The sequence below is a fragment of the Odocoileus virginianus genome, chromosome 15 (assembly GCF_023699985.2).
Source record: "Odocoileus virginianus isolate 20LAN1187 ecotype Illinois chromosome 15, Ovbor_1.2, whole genome shotgun sequence".
NCBI lineage: Eukaryota > Metazoa > Chordata > Mammalia > Artiodactyla > Cervidae > Odocoileus > Odocoileus virginianus.
The window spans coordinates 17,575,592-17,594,586 of record NC_069688.1 but is presented as its reverse complement, the minus strand read 5'-3'; the positions used below and the strand labels follow the sequence as shown (position 1 = coordinate 17,594,586).

Sequence of the window (18,995 nt, the reverse complement as noted above, 5' to 3'; positions counted from 1 at the left end):
CTCATAAAATAACTTCTGTGTAAAAGTTATGTTTTCAAAGCTTTCATTTCACTTTACAAAGTACTTATTTAGGTCTTTCCCATGTCTTGGCTATTGTGAATAATGGTGCAGAGTATATGGATACAGACATCTCTTCAAGAGAGTGTTTTCATTTCTTTGGATGAATACCCAGTAGTGGAATTGCTGCATTATATGGTAGTTCTAGTTTTAGTATTTTGAGGATGCTCCATACTGTTTTCCACAGTGGTTGCACCAATTTACATTCCCACCAACAGTGCACAAGTGTTCCCCTTTCTCTATATCCTCACCAGCACTTGTTATTTGTGGACTTTTTGATGACAGCCACTCTGACAGGTGTGCAGTGACATCTCACTGTGGTTTTGATTGCATTTCCCTGGTAATTAGTGGTGTGGAGCATCTTTTCATGGGCCTGTTGGCTATCTGTTTATCTTTTTTGAGAAAGAGTCTATTCTGGTTCTCTGGGCTTAAAGTTTGAAGACTGCAAGATCTACGTTAAATTAACTAGCAAGTATCAATATTTAAGGGACTTCCCAGGTGGTGCTAGTGATAAAGAACCTGCCTGCCAATGCAGGAGACGAGAGGCAGGTTCATTCCCTGGATTAGGAAGATCCCCTGGAGGAGAGCATGGCAACCCACTCCAGTATTCTTGCCTAGAGAATCCCATGGACAGAGGAGCCTAGAAGCCTGCAGTCCATAGGGTCGCACAGTCGGACATGACTAAAGTGACTTAGCACTTAAGCACATCAATATTTAAGCATCGGACATCAGCATTTTCCCTTTCTGCAGTGTGTGAGAACTTCTGGTCACTGAAGACTCCCAACCCATCCTGGGTGGGTGGAGGACACAGGGGAGGCTCCAGCCCAGTCCTGCCACGTGGTCGCTGCAAGGCCTTCGGGTAACGGAGGAGGGAAAGTCTCAACCTGCCTGGAACGGGGAGGGAAGCCTATTTCAGGAAAATGAAAGCCTTCAAGAGCAGACGGGGAACACATGCCAGAGAGCGCAGGATGTGAACGGAACATGGAAGCTCCGAGTGCCCCTGCACCTCTGCCTGAGCCTCGGGCGTCTCAAGGCCCGGGCTGCCCGTCTCCTCCTCACGGCCATGAAAACAGCCAATGGCCAACACAAAACCATCATCCGTGAAGTCCCCTTCTAATTGCTCATTATCCTTTAAAAGCACAAGGACGACATATGCTCAATCCCACTAAACGCTTTAGAAAATACTACTCAGCTGTCTTACAACCATTGGTCGGGGAAGCTGCAGAGCAGATCCCAACGGGGCAGGTGAGTTCCTGAAGGGAGGTGCATGTGGGCACCTGCCGCCTGAGACCAGGGAGTCCAGGACCCTGCCCCCTCCGCCCCACGTCTGTCCCGGACTCTCCAGGTGCCTACAGTCGAGCAGCAGGAGGCTCGCCCTGCCCGAGGCCAGACACTTCACTCACCCAGGAAGTGGGACCTCACTGGATTTTGCAACTCAGTGTGGACTGCTGTCTTCAAACCCCTGCACAGTTCGTCACTCACACTGCTCTTTAAATTACATGAATCGGATCTCTTGGCTGCATTCCAGCCTGGGAGCCCTGTGTCGGGGCAGCATTCACAAGCCCGTGTTAGGACAGGTGCCACGGCCCCAGACATGCCTGGCGGTTGGCTCAGGCCCTTTCTTGCTGCATTTGGAGGTTAATTACCCGGAGGAGCTGGGGGGGAGGGGCAGGTGGATTGACGGCTTCTCTCCAAGGACGCCTCCGGGGGACAGGTGGGGCGGCCCAGCCAGGAAAACACTGGGCGGGATGGGGCGGGGGGTGCGGTGGGGAACTGGACGCAGACCCCTGGAAAGATGGCGGTGACAACACTGCGCTGTGTCCACGGGGCCCCGATCCAGAGCGGGGAGTGGCACTGTGGAGGGAGTTCTCTCTCCAATAGCAGAATGCAAACCATTCAGAGCTAGAAAGTTGGTAGGAATTCCCTCTAGGTGGAAAAATCTGAAAGGTACCACAAGCAGTGCTGAATTCCTGTATCATTAGTGGACTCTTACATGTCCTGGGTCAGCACAGCTCCAGGCTTGTTAAGATAGGCTCACCTGCTTCTTGCAGTTTTGAATTACGTTTGCAAAGCGCTTCCAACTGCAGAATCGAGAGACCAGCTGCCCACGCTCCAGTTTGTCGGGGTCTCTAAGCGTCTATAGACATGGAGCATGAATGTGATTCAGAACATTCCACAGTCATGTAGTGGGTGGAGCGGGCGTGGGGTCCTCAGATTAAGAACATGAACCGCCCCATCAATAACCCCCCATCCTGGAGAGCCTGCCTCTCCTGTCAACATTCAGGACCTCCACAGAGTGAGGTCATGACCCTAGCTGGTGGGTGGGAGGACACAGCTGAGACATCACCAAGGGCCCACCGCCCCAGGATGAAGCCCCAGGTTCTGGATCTATGTCCCATCAGTCCACAGTCAGCTTCCAGCCTCCCTGACCCATTACCGCAGGACATCAGGGGGCCAGAGAGGCACACACCCAAGCTGGTGGTGACAGCCCTGAGTTCTAGGCATGACCCTATCCCGTAATTCACCCTTAGGTTCTTCCCTGAAGCAGCACAGACCATCCTCAGGGGCTCTGCATGATTGACTGTGGTCATTTTCCAGAATGTTTCCGAAGATAAAGGGAATATTTAAGTGACATGAAAGGAAATTCAAACCATTGTTCCTAGACCTTCCGGGGGGGGCGGGGGGACAACCTAAGGAAAAGCATGCTGCAGATGTCAATTATCCCTAAAGTTATACATAAAAATAAACAAATACACATACATGTTATTTATATATTACTTATATGCTACTATATAACAATTACATAAAATAAATACATACACATATGTATAGGGTAAATGTAGTTCAGAATATTTCCTATCGAGATTCCAGCAAGGATTTTTGTAGACACAGACAAGCTTATTCTAAAATCTATGTAGAAAGGTTCAGATGAAATAGTCCTGACACTGAAGGACAAAGTGAGAAAACTCACTTTACCAGCAGTCAGTCTTATTATGTAGCTCCAATAATCAAGACAGCATGGGACTGGCAGAGGGACAGACACACAGACCAATTGAACTGAGCAGGAAACCCGAATACAGACCCATGCAGATATGCTGAATTTATTTTTGACAAAGATGCAAAAAGAACTCCGTGGCAGAAAGACAGTTTTTTCAACAAATGGTGTGGGGTTCCCTCAACACCCATATGCAAAAATTATAAATCTTGACCTAAAGCGTATACCTCACACAAAAATTAGCTCCAAATGGATACTGGGATTAAATGTTAAATGTAAAGTACAAAACTCTTAGGAAAAGAAAGACAAACTGTTCAAGTTCTAGGCTAGTCAAGAAGAATTAGGTTGACACACCAGCATTACCTACAAAAAAAAAAAAGCTGATAAATTGGACAACATCAAAATCAAAAGCTTTTGTGAAAGTCCATCTGAGGAGTACAAAATGTTTACCCATAACCCGCAAAGGATTGTACCCAGACTATATATGAAAAAAAAAAAAAATTTCAAAATTAAATGTTAAAGCAAACAATCCAAATTGTTTGGATGAAAGACATGAACAGACATTTCACTGAAGACGATCCACAGATGGTAAAAAGGACATGGCCAGACCTCAGGGAAATGCACATGAAAACTACAGTGAGAGGTCACCCACCAGAGCAGCTAAAATAAAGAACAGTGACAACACTGCTGTCCGTGGTAAGGGTGTCCCCTCATGTCTGGCTAGTGGTCCATCAGGTGAGGCAGGTACCCAGGACTTCTCATACAACCAGACATTCACCTGTCACCCAGCCCAAGAGGTCAAGCCATTTAGACATTCCACTTGCATAGCACTTAAACATGCTGGAAATGGAGGAGGCAGGTGGGAAGTGCAGGAGGGGTGGGTGTCCCGGGGGCTCTGCAACAGGAGAGGACCTGTGGGTCTGTGACCTCGGTGGGGGTGAAACAGCACAACCAACGAGGCTGTGTGGATCCGAGTGTGCACGGCTGAAGCTGAAAATCAGACTGTGATGGGCAACTGCATTCATGCCGTGAGTTACCGTAGCCAATGAAACGGGCTTACAGATGACACGTAAAACCTTGAGAGGGATTATTCAAGAGCGGGAGGAACTACGGAGAGGGACGCGTGCAGTCTCTGATGGGCGATCTGGGTGACAGCGATTAAAATCACAGGTGGAGGTACCGTCCTCAGAGGTCTTAGTATTCTGTGGCAGAATTGGCCCGGGCTCCCTGGTGGCATCTGGCCTGGTGAGAAAGAGAGAGGGGTCAGCCTTACCCCAAGTTACTAAGAGCCTTCCTGAGAGGCAACTGCTTATTGCTTTTCAAAGAAACAACCAGAGCGAAGAGTTCTCAGGCTTCTGGAACCTTGTCAGGGGTCCTCATGTGGTCCGTGTGATGTGCTACAGACCAGGAGAGGATGCTGGTTAGGAGAGAGATCGCACAGGCCTCTGTCAAGGGAGAGTGTCGAGCTGAGCAAGTTCCAAGTCTCTTGCTCAGAAATCTCCAACCTTTAGTCTCCCAGTTAGAAACGATCAGTGAGGAACAGAAGTCAGGCAGGGAGCTGCTGCCATCCATACTTGCATTTTTCTACAAACACAGATTCTGATGAAAATTGAGAAAGAACACGTGGATAAATCTAAGTTTAACCACACATAGATATTTTCTAACATAGGTAATAATAAGAAAATATTTCAAGCCAACCAAAAAAAAAAAAACCACAAAAAACACCAGGCAATGAGGGTATTTCCTGCCAACCACCGTTTTCCTTTTCCTATCATTAGTCATTGTTCACAAAGATAGCTTCAAAACTCCCCAAAACTTTCTTTTCGTAATGTGCTTGGTCTACACAAATTTGAAGGTGTCTCATTCAGCAGATTTTATCAAAGTTCACACAAATGTTTAAGGTCTGCACAGAACTGAGCTGAAATCTGGTGGAAGGCAGTCTCCGGTTTAGGGTTATTTTTACTGTACACTCACTCAGTCGTGTCTGACTCTTTGTAACCACATCAACTGCATAACGCCAGTCTTCCCTGTCCTTCCCTGTCTACTGGAGCTTGCTCAAACTCATGTCCATTGAGTCGGTGTTGCCATCCAACCATCTCATCCTCTGTTGCCCTCTTTCCAGCATCAGGGTCTTTTCCAGTTTAGGGCCTGACTGTTAAAAGTCCCTCCTCAGTTGTATGTTTATAGTTTCATCTCTCCACCAGTTCATCCCCCCTGACATGTGCAATGGAAAGTCATTTATTATAACTTAGAATCCCCGATATTGAGGAAAACAGCAATGTTTCAGCAGAGTTCTCATTCTGCTCAACGGCCAAAGTGTGCATTTCCAGACATTCTGAGGCTTTATTTTCCCAGCTGAGGAAGCCAGCACACAGGGTGGGGAAGGGGACTGACGGGGGGCCGACGGCTGACTGTGCAGACCTCCCACCTGAGATGCTGCTTTACTCCTGTCCACCCACCTCCAGGCCAGACACTCTTCTGGGCTGAGCTGGACAGGGGCTCAGCCTGCTGGGCGCCTGTGATCCTCCCCAGACCTGAGCCTGCTGAACCCAGCTTCCTCCAGTGGGAGAAATTATGCCCCTTTTCTTTGCATCTGTCCACCATCACCCCAAATTCCTACACTGGGATTGTACATAAAAAAACCTGCTCTCAGAATCTCACTTATGCAATTCTTTGAGCATAAGTTTAACTGAGTCTCATAGAAAACTATCCCAGCGTTATTGCAGTCTATTGTAATTATAGCTATTAAATGAAGGCCTCTCTGAAGAATTTCCTTGATCCAGCAATCATGTGGGTCTGACAGGTTGAGAGTCAGAGAGTGCTTGTCGGCCGCTGCGATGCCCTGTGGGCTCAGGCGGACATGCTGAGAGTTCTGAGCAGTTCACGGAAGGAGAAGTCCACCCGCAGCATCTCAGAGACCGATGACATGCACCACTTCTCCACACTGAGAAGCACTGGTTTGCTTTCAACTTTGAAAAAAATTTTTAAACAACAGAAATGGAATCATGTGAGAGGTAATATTTTTGTATAAAAAATTGTTAGTCAAATATTTGTCCTGAGTGCCCTGAGATAGTCGTGTTATTTTCTCTCTGGGGATTTTAAACAATTCCTCCTCTTCGTGCTCCTGTTCAGGGCCCCGCACTGCCCATCTGGTCACCCGGCCCCCTCTTCCTTTATGGCCGCTGACGCCTGTTACCGAATGCTGTCCAGTCCTGCTTAGGGTGACAGTTCTTTTCAAATCCAAGGTAATAAGTAAAACTATTTCAAAAACGTGTCATCTCAAGTCCTTTAAAATCCTTTTTTCTATATAAAAAAAGGCAGACAGAGACAGAGAAGGAGGGAGGAAGACAGATAGAGGGAAAGAAGAAGGGAGACTGAGACAGAGAGACATAAATCTCTGAAAAGTGGTTTTCCTCCAGGACTTGGAAACCCAGGCTATGATGAGAGATAGGGCTTGGCACAGAGTCACCACCAAAGTCCCTCCTTCTTGCACCCTGTGTCCTTTGCCCTCCTCTCTTGTGTCTCTGAGACACTATCCTTCAGAATCTAACTATTTTTTGTATCTATTACAATTTGGATGACATCTACAATTACAACTAACTTGGGAATTTTGGCCGATCTGAATATAAAATCTCATTTCTATGAGAAAGAGTATTATTGTTTTATGACATTGAACAGCGTGATGAGAATTCTTAGGAAATGAAAAGGGAAAGAATCATAAAATCCTAAAAAAAAGTATTCTAGTATTTTTCTCTGTGTGATTCATTCAGATTCACCAAACTTGAGATGTTTTCATCACTTGAATTCTCTTGATCTTGGAGACGATTTGTCTGACATTTTGAAACTTGGAGAGAGGGAGTGGGGTGTCTAGAGCCCAGAGGGGCCCAGAGTGTTGGATTTATCTTGACCCAACAGGAAAATAACCCCGGTGGAAAATGACTTCAGCTGAATTCGAGCTAATAGCACAGAGATGCAAATGGCTTCGGGGGGATGGGGTAGGACACTTACTAAATTGTTTCCTTCCATTTCAAATGGTAAGAGTGCTGAGCCCACAACAAAGCAGAGAACACAGTGAAGAAAGAGAAAGTACAAACACAAACAGAGGCAACCAACAAGTGCACATGTCCTGGGTGCATGCTGACCTTTGCAGAATCACATGGAGTGCTGGAGGCTGCGGGTTTGCCTCAAAGACGCCCTGGGCCTTCGCCAAGAGCCTCTCCCAGGCCCCTGTGCCCATCAAGGCATCGCTCCAAAAAGAAATAGAAATAGAAGAAAGAGTCTTGCCGTGTACATGTTTTAACCTTTAAGCGACAGAGAGGAGAGAAGTCGGCTCAGCCTCACCCCCACAGCTGCCCAAGGCTTCCGGGGACACCACCACCTGAGTTATATCTGATTTGGGAGAAGTTGCCCAGCCAGGGTGGATGAAAACAGCCCTCAGGGGTCTGACTGAGCCTGCTGTAAGGGCAGCTAGGAGAGACCCCACTCAGGATGTCCACAAGATCCCTGTCTTTCCCTTGCATTTTCCAGGGTGGACCCTAAACAGAGCTTGAGCTTCAGAGGAAGACATGCATTCCTTTCAGGTGCATCTAGTGGGCAGGGAGGGGGTTCCCACTGCTCCTAAGAGGACATGGGGCACCTACGGGGTGGGAACAAGGAGGGCCCAGAGGGGGTCGCCCAGTGGTTCAGAGAAAAGTGAGGTCCGTGTGGTCGCGAGCAGCGGCAAAGCCTGCCTCCCTGTCTCCCAGACACGATTGAGTCCCAGGTGCCCATCTCCCCTCCACAGGGCTTAGCAGCAACCTTGTCTCAGGTCAAGCTGATTTCCTCAAGTCCAACGCTGCTGACCTTTGGGGCAGGTGATGCTTCGAGGGCCTTTCCTGCATTTCGCAGTGGTCGGTAGTCTCCTCAGGCTCTGTCCTCAACACCCAGCCCCCACCAGCACGACAGCCCCAAATGTCCCCAGACACGGCCGAGTATACCCAGGGCCGACCCTCCCTGGTCCAAGCCCGCAGGCGCAGGGCTGTCCTCCGCAGTCACCACCCCGAGGGCACCTGAGGCAGGTGACCTGGCAATGCTGGTGGGGGGAGGGGCTGTTGTTGATGGCCCTCCCATCCCCCTAAAGAGAAGAAAAGCCTGCAGCTGCATTGGAGCCAATCTGGGACTCAGAACCAATGTGTGTTCTGACCCGGGGGCAGATGCCGAAGACAGCGGGGTGGGCAGTTCAGGCCTGGAGCCCAGCCTTGCGGGGGAACTCATGCTGAAGGTAGTTTTCAGAGGGACATCTGAAATGACCCCATCTGTACATGCAAGGAGGGGCCTGCTATCCACACGGTTGTGTGACTGGATGGATGTTTACAGTCAGAATTCTCCAAACTTCTGATCAACTTGCAGCCTCCACCCGAGCTGACATGTCACAGGCAGCCCACCCCTGCCCATCCCCACCCTCATGGCCTTAGACCTGCCTGGCTGCTTCAGCCTTGACCCCTCCCTCTCACAGCTGGGAACCTCCATCCTCACCACTAGCATTTGTCCAGAGCCTGTCCACGTCCACCAGCCTTCACTGCAGTCCAAGTCAACACCGCTGTCTTGATATGAATTCTTGAGCTTCATCACCAGTCTCCTTGCATACACGCGGCTCCCCTGCATGCTTTCAAGACAGTCTGAGCCATCCTGAGGGGCATGAATGTCACTGACCATCCTGGGGGACACACGTGTGTCATTGACCATCCTGGGGGACACACGTGTGTCACTGGCCATCCTGGGGGCACACATGTCACTCACCATCCTGGGGGACACATGTGTCACTGTCCTGTCCAAACAGCACCTGCCTCCAAGCCACCTGTCTCCCCATTTCCTTCATGGCAGGCATCACTACCTGACAAACTCTGTGTTTCCTGCTTCACTGTGGTCACTGACCATCACCCACCAGAGGGGCACCTCCTAAGGGCACACAAGTTTGTCTGTTTCCTCACTTATTCCAAAATCCAGAATGCAGCCTGCACTTAGAGCCACATTCCATGGATGGAGGAAGGAAGGAAGGAGGGATATGTGCTCAGCACTGTGAACTGAACTTGTTATCACACTTCCAGGAGAAAGCACCAGTACCACACTCAATGCACATCCAGAGATTCTGGGAAAGGGGGGCATCCCCTCGTGAGGACCAGGAAATGGACCCACCGCAGGAATTCACGTAAAAACCCTCCCAGGTCTCTCAGCTTCTGATTCCCATACAAAGACCTTGAAAGTCACTGCTCCATCTTCACAAGAAGTGACAAGCCAACAAACTGAAGGATGGTGGAACCCTTGGGTCCCCGGTGGGGTCACAGTGATCACCCTCCCAGAGCAGGGTCACAGGAGTGGACCCAGCCATGGACCCGGGGTAGGACCCAGACAGCAGTGAGAGGACCGTGGGGTGGGTCTCAGGGTTCAGTCTTCAGGGGAACCTGGCCACGGGCCCCACAAAGTGGTAGGGTTTACCTCTATGAGCCCAACCGGTTCCCACGGTCAAAACCAGAGACAAGTCCCCCCAGGCTTTGGGCAGGGGGAGGAGAGAGCTCTGAAGAACACCAGAGCACTCTGTTCTTCTTAACAAGGCCTGGCCGCAGAGAAAACTAGCTAACCAGTGTCTAACCAGCTGGGGTTTATCAGAGCCGAATGGACTGGGGGAGGGGAAAGACCCAAGTCCAGCCAGCTCCAGCCAGCCTGACCCAGAGGGGTCAGGGGAAATAAATCCAGATGGAAGGAAGGAATAAAACTGCCTGGTCCACACTTGACATGATTGTCTATGTGGAAAATAAAAGTGAATAAACTTAAAAAGCTATATATATTTATAGTTGTATATGTATATACAAAATCTCCTTCCAACACAGGCTAAACTTGCATACAAAGGTCAATCTGCTGGATTCTCCTCTTTTTTCTTCCTCAACATACTCATCTCTAAGATAAAAATGCCAACTCTGAGATGCAAACATAAAGGGTGTCTGGGCACCCAGCAAGAATTTGGGAATAAAGTACTCCCATATAGACTCTGTGGCTCGGAAAGAAATTTGATCTGATTCCTTTAAAAATATAAAAATCATAAAACTGATCTACATGTCTAGAAACTGCAGACAGAACCTTGAATCAATCGAACCCCCAGATGAACGCTGTAAAGTGACCAGTGTGTCCTGAGGACAGGCATTCGTGTCCTGTACGGTCTGTCCCACCCTCACTCATATCCACCCGCAGCTTCGGGAACCGTATGGCACTCTCCTCCCCTGGGCTGACAGCAAGGTCCTCACTGACGCTCAGTCTATCCTTGGGCCCCTCAGTCCTTTACCAAACCACTCAGATTCTCTACAGCCTTTCATTCTCTGCAAATGGTCCAAGGTCTCAGGCTGATGGAGCTGGTGTCAGCACCTGTCACACGACGTAAAGATAGCTGTTTCTGCTCCTCTCACATCTTTTTCACATTCTATTTTCCTCTTCTCCTCCCCTGCCTGTGTTTACACCAAGCACCACTTTTCATTCGTATCACCTTTTGATTTTCCTAAATATTGGTGGAAATAGGACAATAAGATGGTAGAAACTTAGTTAAGAGGTAGATAAGTGCCATAATTACATTGAAATTCTGGAAGTAAAATCCCATTTTAGCAAGTTTAGTGTTAACAAGTCATCCAATTAGAGATAAAATGATGACCTGGGCTATGGGACATCACATAAGAATGCCACATATAAGGGCTGGTTGTATCATCTGGATTGGGTCCTTTAAAGAAGCACACAGTGGGCTTCTCTTAAACAGAAGGAAGTTAGGAGACAAGACAAAGGGGTATTTCAACTCCATCACCTCGAGTCTCCAGACTACATATCTGTATGTCGCTAGTTCATACCATTTCCAGCGTGAATGGCTGGGGGTAGGGGTCAGGCAGCTGTGAAATCCGGGTTCCCCCTCCCCCCATGGAACTGAGAAGGCCCTCCTCAGCCCTTTCTTCCCAAGAAATCCAGACAGTTTGACCCACTTCATTCTGCTTATTTGACTCACACCCTCAAGAGAATGTAGAATTTCATGATTTTCAGATGAGTAAACGAAACAGTAATTTTTCAAAAGATTCAGACAATTAATCCAAGATTCAACTTCCAGTATTTCTGGTTGTAGAGAAAACTCTGCTTCCCTTGAGGTGTGTCTCTTATTCAGATTCCCCCTCATGCACCCTGAGAACCCCTTGTTATGAGTAAAGGAAAACAGCAAGCTGTTACTAGAGGTACAAACATATTTGCATTTATTCACTGTCATGCTATAAAACACATAGCCAATAGCATTCTTCAATGCTGCATACCTTTAAGAAGGCAGTGATGAGACGATATCCTGTAAAAGCACCTTTTAAAACCAGATCCTGGATGGCAAGTCTGCGGGACCGAGGACAAATGCACAGCAGATTGGGGCACATTACTGGCCCAGCCATGTGGCTGGGCACTGGCCAGGCTACACCTGTGACTCTGGAGAGGGTGGGGTGTTTTCCCAGAGTGGGCTTTGATGGGGCCACTGCCCCTGCCTTCCTGGCCACTCCTCTGCAGAGTCTGGAGAAGGCAAAGTCAAATCCACTATGTTTCTGCAGCCTCTTTCCACTCACAACTTCTGTCTCCTAATTTTCCCTGACATGCACCCTCCCCAGCTTGCAGTAAATGCATGACTCTGCCTGACCCCTGTCCCTCCAGCAATGTGGAGTGGTCAGAGGGCCAGTGAGCCCTCAGAGTAAGGTCAGGACATCCCACTAGTGTCCCCACAGAATCTGATGGCTCCTTCAGTGCAGCGGGCTCAGGAGAGAAATGGGCACACGCCCCTGAGAGGGGTTATCTTGCCAGAACTGTCCAGCTGCCCCTCCTTCTTTGGAAAACTGACCTCCTTCTGCCTGCAGCATCTGTTAGACCCTTTGGAGAGTGAAGCCCAAAGCTGGAGCTCTCCCTGCCCCATGCTGTGTCCAGGTTGTACCACTGGAGAACACAGACTCCAGATGTCAAAGACAGAACACACCTGTGGCAGATTGATGTGTGCGTCCCAGTCCCATCCCTTCCTGTAACCCCCTTCTTCTCCTGACCCCAGGACCAGCTCTCCGCCCTCCTCACCCTGTCTCCCCCACTGTCCTGCACTGTTCCTGATGCTTCAACAAGGGACGCAGAGCGGCCGGGACCATCTCCTCCCAGGGGGGTTGGGGGGGACATGCACTGAAGCAGACAGAACTCGAGGGCGAAGGAGGAGCCCCAGCCTGGGACCCTGACATCGGGGGGTGAATGGTGTCAGTATCTGGAAAGGACGTCTTTCCAGTAACCCCCACCAGTCTTCTGGCCCAGCCTTAGTGCAGAGATGCAGTCAGTCCCCCAAGGTGGCGCTCACTACAGATTATAAGCCCCAACAAATGCCGGGACTCACATGGAGACCAACTGCACCCCAGAGTCAGGGGTTCATGGCCCCAAAGGGCTCCAGGGGTGCAGCAGGGGCACCACTCAGGCTGTGCACCCCAAGGTCCTGACACGGCCCCACCCCCAGCGCTAGGTAGGACCTGCCCACTCGGGCCAGGTGGCGCCCCTTCCCCAGAGAGGGCCCAGTGCCCCCAGCCTCATGCAGCCTCCTGGCCCCCGAGCAGGTGTGGACCCGGCCCAGGTGCTCACCTGAGCTCCAGCCCAGCAGGCTGATCCGGCCCCTCCCACCCCCACCCCCGCCTTGTGCTCAGCGCTCACCCCGGCCGCAGGCCGCCATCCAGGCCCCCCTTCTCACACACTTCTGCTGTCATTCTTTGCGATAACTCAATCTTCTGAGCTGCCCCTTGGCATTTTGAAAATCACACCAAGAAGCCCTAAACTATTAAAGTGAATATTGTTCATGGTCCAAGCCCTTTTCTTTAAAAACAGATCAATAACCTAAAACAACAAAGATGCACTTTGGCCCCACTGGCCTTCACGGGCCAGGACACTGGGTACCTGTGGTCAGCGTTGAGAGGAAGCCTGTGTGTCCCCCACCAACTGAGGTCCGGCGCGTGCTCATCACCCCACCCTGCTGGGGTCCCACCCACCTGCCCATGGCCCCCACTGGGGTCCCACCCACCTGCCCATCCCCCCCACTGGGGTCCCACCCACCTGCCCATCCCCCCCACTGGGGTCCCACCCACCTGCCCATCCCCCCCACTGGGGTCCCACCCACCTGCCCATCCTCCCCACTGGGGTTTCACCCATCTGCCCATCCTTCCACCCCCACCCCCCACACTGGGATCCTGCCCACCTGCCCATGTCTATATTCCTTCTCCATCTGCCTGGCCACCTGCTGTGAGTCCCTGACCCTTCCTGCAGGCCTGCCCACCTGTTGCTCCTGACTGTCCCTTCTGTTTTCTGCTCTCCCCATGGGTCACGGCCGGATTATTTCCGGGGCTGACTCATCGGCCCGGCTGTCTGGCAGCCATCCGCCCTGGCCAGGCTCCACTGGGGAGCGGCTCCCAGGCATGGACTCAGCCGCCTGGCCCGGCCCGGCCCGAAGCCCTCAGTGTGCTTATGACCAGGCTGCCAGCGTCCAAAGCATTGGCCACCTGCTTCAGGCCAGGGATCCCGGGTCAGCTGTTGCCACACCTGCTCAGAATCTGTGCGTTCCAGCAGAATTCCCACCCTCTGTCACAGCCTGTAGTCCCTCGGCTGTGGCTCAGACCCAAGTTCACAGCCACGTGCTGCTCCATGCTGCCATGCTCTGTGAGAGTGAGACAAGATGCCCAGCACCCAGACATTCAGGACATAAGCCCACCCCTGCGCATCCTCAGATGGGCTGGGTCTCCCGGTCACTCAGGGCCCGGGTGTGTGTTCACTGGTGGGTGGAGGGGGGTCTGATGATCCGAAGAGAGGAAGGGGTGGCAGATGCAGAGGGCAGCAGTGAAGGGAAGGAAGGGAAGGGCTAGAGGTGGTGGTAGGACAGATTTAGTTTTTTACTTTTTCCACTTTTACTGAGGAATCATTGATGCGCCACACCATGTGAGTTTGTACAACATGATGGCTTGGCTTACATACATTGTGAAATGATCTTCACAGTGAGTTTAGTGAGCATCCATCATCTCACACAGGCACACAGAAAAGAAAAAGAATATATTTTTCCTTGAGATGAGAGCTCAGGGTCTACTTTCTTAACAACTCTCCTGTATACCACTGGAGAGCATAACATTGCACAAGACTTCCCTTCTCTCCACATCTTCACCAACACTTGTTATCTCTTGTCCTTTTGATGATAACCACCCTGACAGGTGTGAGGCGGTACCTCACTGTGGTCTTGATGTGCATTTCCCTGATGGCTAGTGATGCTGAGCATCTTTGCGGTACCTGCAGGCGCCTGTGTATCTTCTTGGGGAAAATGTCTATTCAGATCCTCTGCTCATTTTTAAACTGGATTATTTGGTCTGTTGCTATTTAGATGTATGAGTTCTTCACATATTTTAAATATTAACACTTATCAGATACATGGTTTGCAAATATTTTCCCCATTTCACAGGCTTTTTTACATTGTGGTTTTCCTTGCTGTGCAGAAGTTTGTTTGTTTGGTTTCTTTTTTCAGTCCCAGTTGTCTATTTTTTATTTCATTGCTTATGATTTACAGGGGATTTCCAAGAAAACATTACAAGACCCAATGTCAAGGAGATTTTTTTTTCCTATGTTTTCTTCTGAGTTTCATGCTGTCAGGTCATAGATTTAAGTCTTCAATCCATTTTGCGTTAATTTTTGTATAAGATGGAGTCATTCTTCTACATGTAAATATCCAGTTTTCCCAATACTGCTTATGAGATTCCCTGGTGGCTCAGTCGGTAAAGAATCCGCCTGCAATGTGGGAGACCTGGGTTTGATCCTTGGGTTGGGAAGATCCCCTGGAGGAGGACATGGCAACACACTCCAGTATTCTAGCCTGGAGAAACCCCATGGACAGAGGAGCCTGGCGGGCTAACAGTCCATGGGGTCACAAAGAGTGGGACACGACTGAAGCGACCAAGCACACTGTTTATGGAAGAGACCGCCTTTTCTCTCTTCAGTATTCTTGACGCCTTTTTCAGACATTAATTGTCTATACATGCTTGGGTTTAGTTCTGGGCTCTCGATTCTGTCCCAGGAGTGTTTTAAAGTAAATTCAGGAAATTCTGTGTTTCCAACAAAATTTAGAACAGTAAAGTAAGAAAACTTTTAATTAGCTAATATAATGATGCTAAATGATACTTCCATATGGCAATTAAAAATATTCAGTCAGTAACTATACTCTTTGGTCTCTTCCAATAAAGTGTAAACATATAATTTCATCTTATTTCCATGCTTCCCTGAAGGCCCCTGCTTGTGGGGGAACGGATGACTCACAATAGTCCCCACGTGTGTTTGATTGCTCTCAGGTCCCCTTCTCTGTAGCCAGGCCCAGACGCAGTGTCACAGCATCACAGGATGGCAGTTCCCAGCAGGTGACTGAGCAGAAATTCTTAGAGGTGAAGCACCTGCAAGGGCAGTTCACATCTGCACTGAAACCAGAGTTGCCCCATTGCCTCCCTTTTTATGGGCCCACAAAAGCCAGATTTAATCAGTCACAAGAACAAAATGAATAGGATGGTTTCATCACCCCATGCAGGGAGCACTGACACTCACCCACCGTGATGGTATCACCTGCCCCAGTCACACATGGACACAGCTGACCCCGGACTCCATCGTCACGTCTGTGCGTGGGCAGGAGGTACCCGGTCAGGATGAGGGGGTGGAGAGACGAAAGAATGCTTTCGAACGTAAGCAGCAGTCACAGCTGGAAAAGTCATTGAAATATAATATCAGCCCCCAAATGGTCATAAGTTATTTTCTGAGACTTATGAATGGTTAAAGAAATGGGATCCACCTTCGGGAAATAATGTTTCTTTATGTCTCATCCTCTCCCGTTTTTCCCCAAAGATGGAACCAATGTGGGATGTTGTAAATCACAGTGTGGCCCTTGAGAGGCTGTGCAGCCCCCCTGCCCACTGAGCCGAGGGTGCAGATGGCGTGCCCAGCAGTGGGGGCTTCAGCAAGGATGTGGGAAGGGGGCCCACCGGGTGCAAGGTCAGTACTTGAGACCCAGCACAGGTCTGGCTTGGGGTGGAGAGCTTCCCACTTCCTCCAAGGCAACCTGAAGCTCCCTGCCCCGCGCTCTCCCAGCCCCACTGCAGCCAGAGCCCCATCCCCACCCCAGGCTGCCGGCAGCCCATGAAGTCAACTGCCCCATGGGGACAGATGAAGAATTTCACAGAGTAGCTTGTGAAGACCCCATCCGAGACGAGCCTGGAAGCAAGAGCATACTGAAGCCAGAGAGGCTGACAAGGCCACCAGACACGGCTGGGCAGGGCTCTGCACACCCCATGTTGTCTACATGGGACATCATACAGTAGAATGGAGGGCAATGGGTGTATATGGCCTTGGCCTCGCTGAAGATTTGAGGCTTTAAAAGCTGAAGATCTCATACTATTCATGTTGTATCACCTTTCTTTTCTTTTTTATTTTAAAAAGGTGTTTTTTTTAATGTGGAGCATTCTTTTAGGTCAATTTTCAAAATTATTGTATTCATTTTTGACTGTGCTGGGTCTTCGTTGCTGCACAAATTTTCTCTAGTTGCAGCAAGCAGGGGCTATGCTCTAGCTTCAAAGCCCAAGCTTCTTACTGCAGTGGCTTCTCTTGCTGTGGAGCATGGGCTCTAGGCTGCATGGGTTTCAGTAGTTGCGGCTCCTGGGCTTAGCTGCTCTGGAGTATGTGGAATCTTCCCGGTCCAGGAATCTAACCCCCATCCCTTGCACTATAGCCGGCCACTCTCCTCTCACTCAGCCCTTCCAAAGGGAAGACCACTAGTCAGGGCTTTTCCAGGAGCTGTCTCTACAGGAGAAGTTCCTCCTACAACCTGGATGAAGAAGTGGGAATAAGATACCACATTTGCTGCACTCCCTCAGAATGGAGGTAAAGGGACCTGTACACCACACTCCCGCCAGAGCTACCTACCTCATCCCTGTCTGGGCACAAGGGACCTGTGGCCCTCGCCACTTTCTCCTCTTCACCACAAACAGGAAGTCTAAATCCACCCCAGAGTGAATGTGTGTTGTTATACCCTGAGAAATCATGCTCAGCTATAAAGCAGAGGGTGTCAGTCCTCAGGTCCACCCCTCCCTCCGCACCGATGGCCTGATGGATGTTCCCAAACACCCATGAGTCTATCTCCACTTGGGCACGTTCGCAAAGAGTGACAGACGGCTCGACATGCCCGCACGAGAGGACATGGGAAACCGCCTGAGTGGAAGCACATTTTCCTTTTTAATAGTCTATAAAGTGGAAGTATTACATGTCTTGAGAAAATATGGTATTAAACCAGAGTAATGCAGTAGAAAGTCCGTCTCTAAACTGCTTGGCCAATCCACTTTACTGTCCCCTGGCCGATCATTCTGTCTCCAATAAGACAGCAATTAAATGCAAGGTGAGGCCAGAATGGTCAAGAGTCTATAAACATACTGGGAATGAAAATTGCAAGCCTGTAGAAACTGGAGTAAAATCAGGAAAACGTGGTGAAAAATCAAGGTCAGTAATGTCAAAAGAAAAGTATAAAACAGGGGGGGTTTGCTGCCAGCTGCCTCAGTAGAAACAGGTGAGAGAAGGACCAGTTTTTGTGCCTCAACGCGGTGATGATGCTGGTGACTAGGGCTGCCAGGCCCCTCAGAGCTCACAGCTGTCCTGTCCACATTCTCTGCACATCACTGTCACATCCAGGGTCAGGTGCCTGCACAAGGTCACGCAGGATGGCGGGAGGCCGTCCTTGAGGTCAACACCAATTCTGTGCTGTCCTGCAGGTTACGGTCATCTTTCCCTTCAAAAGATGAAACAGTCCTTCCAGTTTTGTTTCTCCTCATTTTTTAAAAACGATAACAAGTGTCAATAATGAGTACAATATACATTTCCATTTGCATCATCTTCAATTTCTTTCATCCCTGTCTATCTCTCCAAGTATGAGAGATACTATCTTTACCTCCTTATTTTGATTTATTCCTGGGTATTTTGTTCTCATTGATGAAACTTTAAATGGGATTGTTTTCTTAATTTCTCTTTCTGATAGTTCGTTAGTGTACAATGTATTGCTGTTGTTATTTAGTCGCTAAGTCGTGCCTGACTCTTTGTGACTCCATGGACTGTAGCCCACCAGGCTCCTCTGTCCATGGGATTTCACAAGCAAGAATACTGGAGTGGGCTGCCATCTCCTTACCTGGGGGATCTTCACAACACAATGATAGAACCCATGTCTTCTGCCTTGACAGGTGGATTCTTCACCATCTGAGCCACCAGGGAAGGACTTGTCTTTTTCAGATTCTACATATAAGTGATATCACACAGTATCTTTCTTCCTCTGTTGGGCTGATTTCATTGAGTATAATGTCCTCAAGGTCCTTCCTTTCATGTTGCTGCAAATGGCGGGACTTCCTTCTTTCCCACAGCTCATGTTCTATTGTACGTACACCACATCTTCTTTATCCATCCATCCATTTGCTGCCCTTGGGTTGTTTCCACATCTTGCCTATTGTGAATAAAGCTGAAATGAACATGAGAACACAAATGCCTCTTTGAAACAGCATTTTCATTTCCTTTGGGTTTATACCAACAAGTGAGATTTCTGGGTCTTAAGGTAGTTCTATTTTTAAATTTTTGAAGAACCTCCAGACTGTTTTCCATAGTAGTTGCGCCACTATGTTTTGGAAACATATTCCTCTAGCTTTTACTTCTTCCAAATATGTCTTGATATGATATGTCTGAACATGTGCTTTCATTCTTGAAGAATAGTTTTGGTAGATATAGAATTTGCAGATGACAATTCTTTTCTTTCAGCCCTTGAAAAAGACCATGCCAAATACAATTCCAAACAAAATCCCAACAAGTTATTTTGTGGACATTCACAGATTGCTTCTGAAGCTAT

At 49.2% G+C, this 18,995-nt stretch overlaps 1 long non-coding RNA gene across 8 annotated transcripts in view; it reads right to left on the bottom strand.

The window, feature by feature from the left end:
* LOC139038449 (uncharacterized) overlaps positions 1–18,995 on the bottom strand; it is a 66,397-nt gene that overhangs the window by 8,979 nt on the left and 38,423 nt on the right. For 5 of the 8 annotated variants that reach the window (XR_011491435.1, XR_011491434.1, XR_011491433.1 and 2 more), the window contains exons 4-6: positions 15,674–15,824; positions 15,395–15,525; positions 3,133–4,294 (exon numbers count right to left, since the gene is read on the bottom strand). This is a non-coding gene — a long non-coding RNA (uncharacterized lncRNA). Of the gene's footprint in view, positions 1–3,132; positions 4,295–15,394; positions 15,526–15,673; positions 15,825–18,995 lie in introns of those variants that run through there. The other 3 variants (XR_011491440.1, XR_011491437.1, XR_011491439.1) reach the window with 3 other exon arrangements.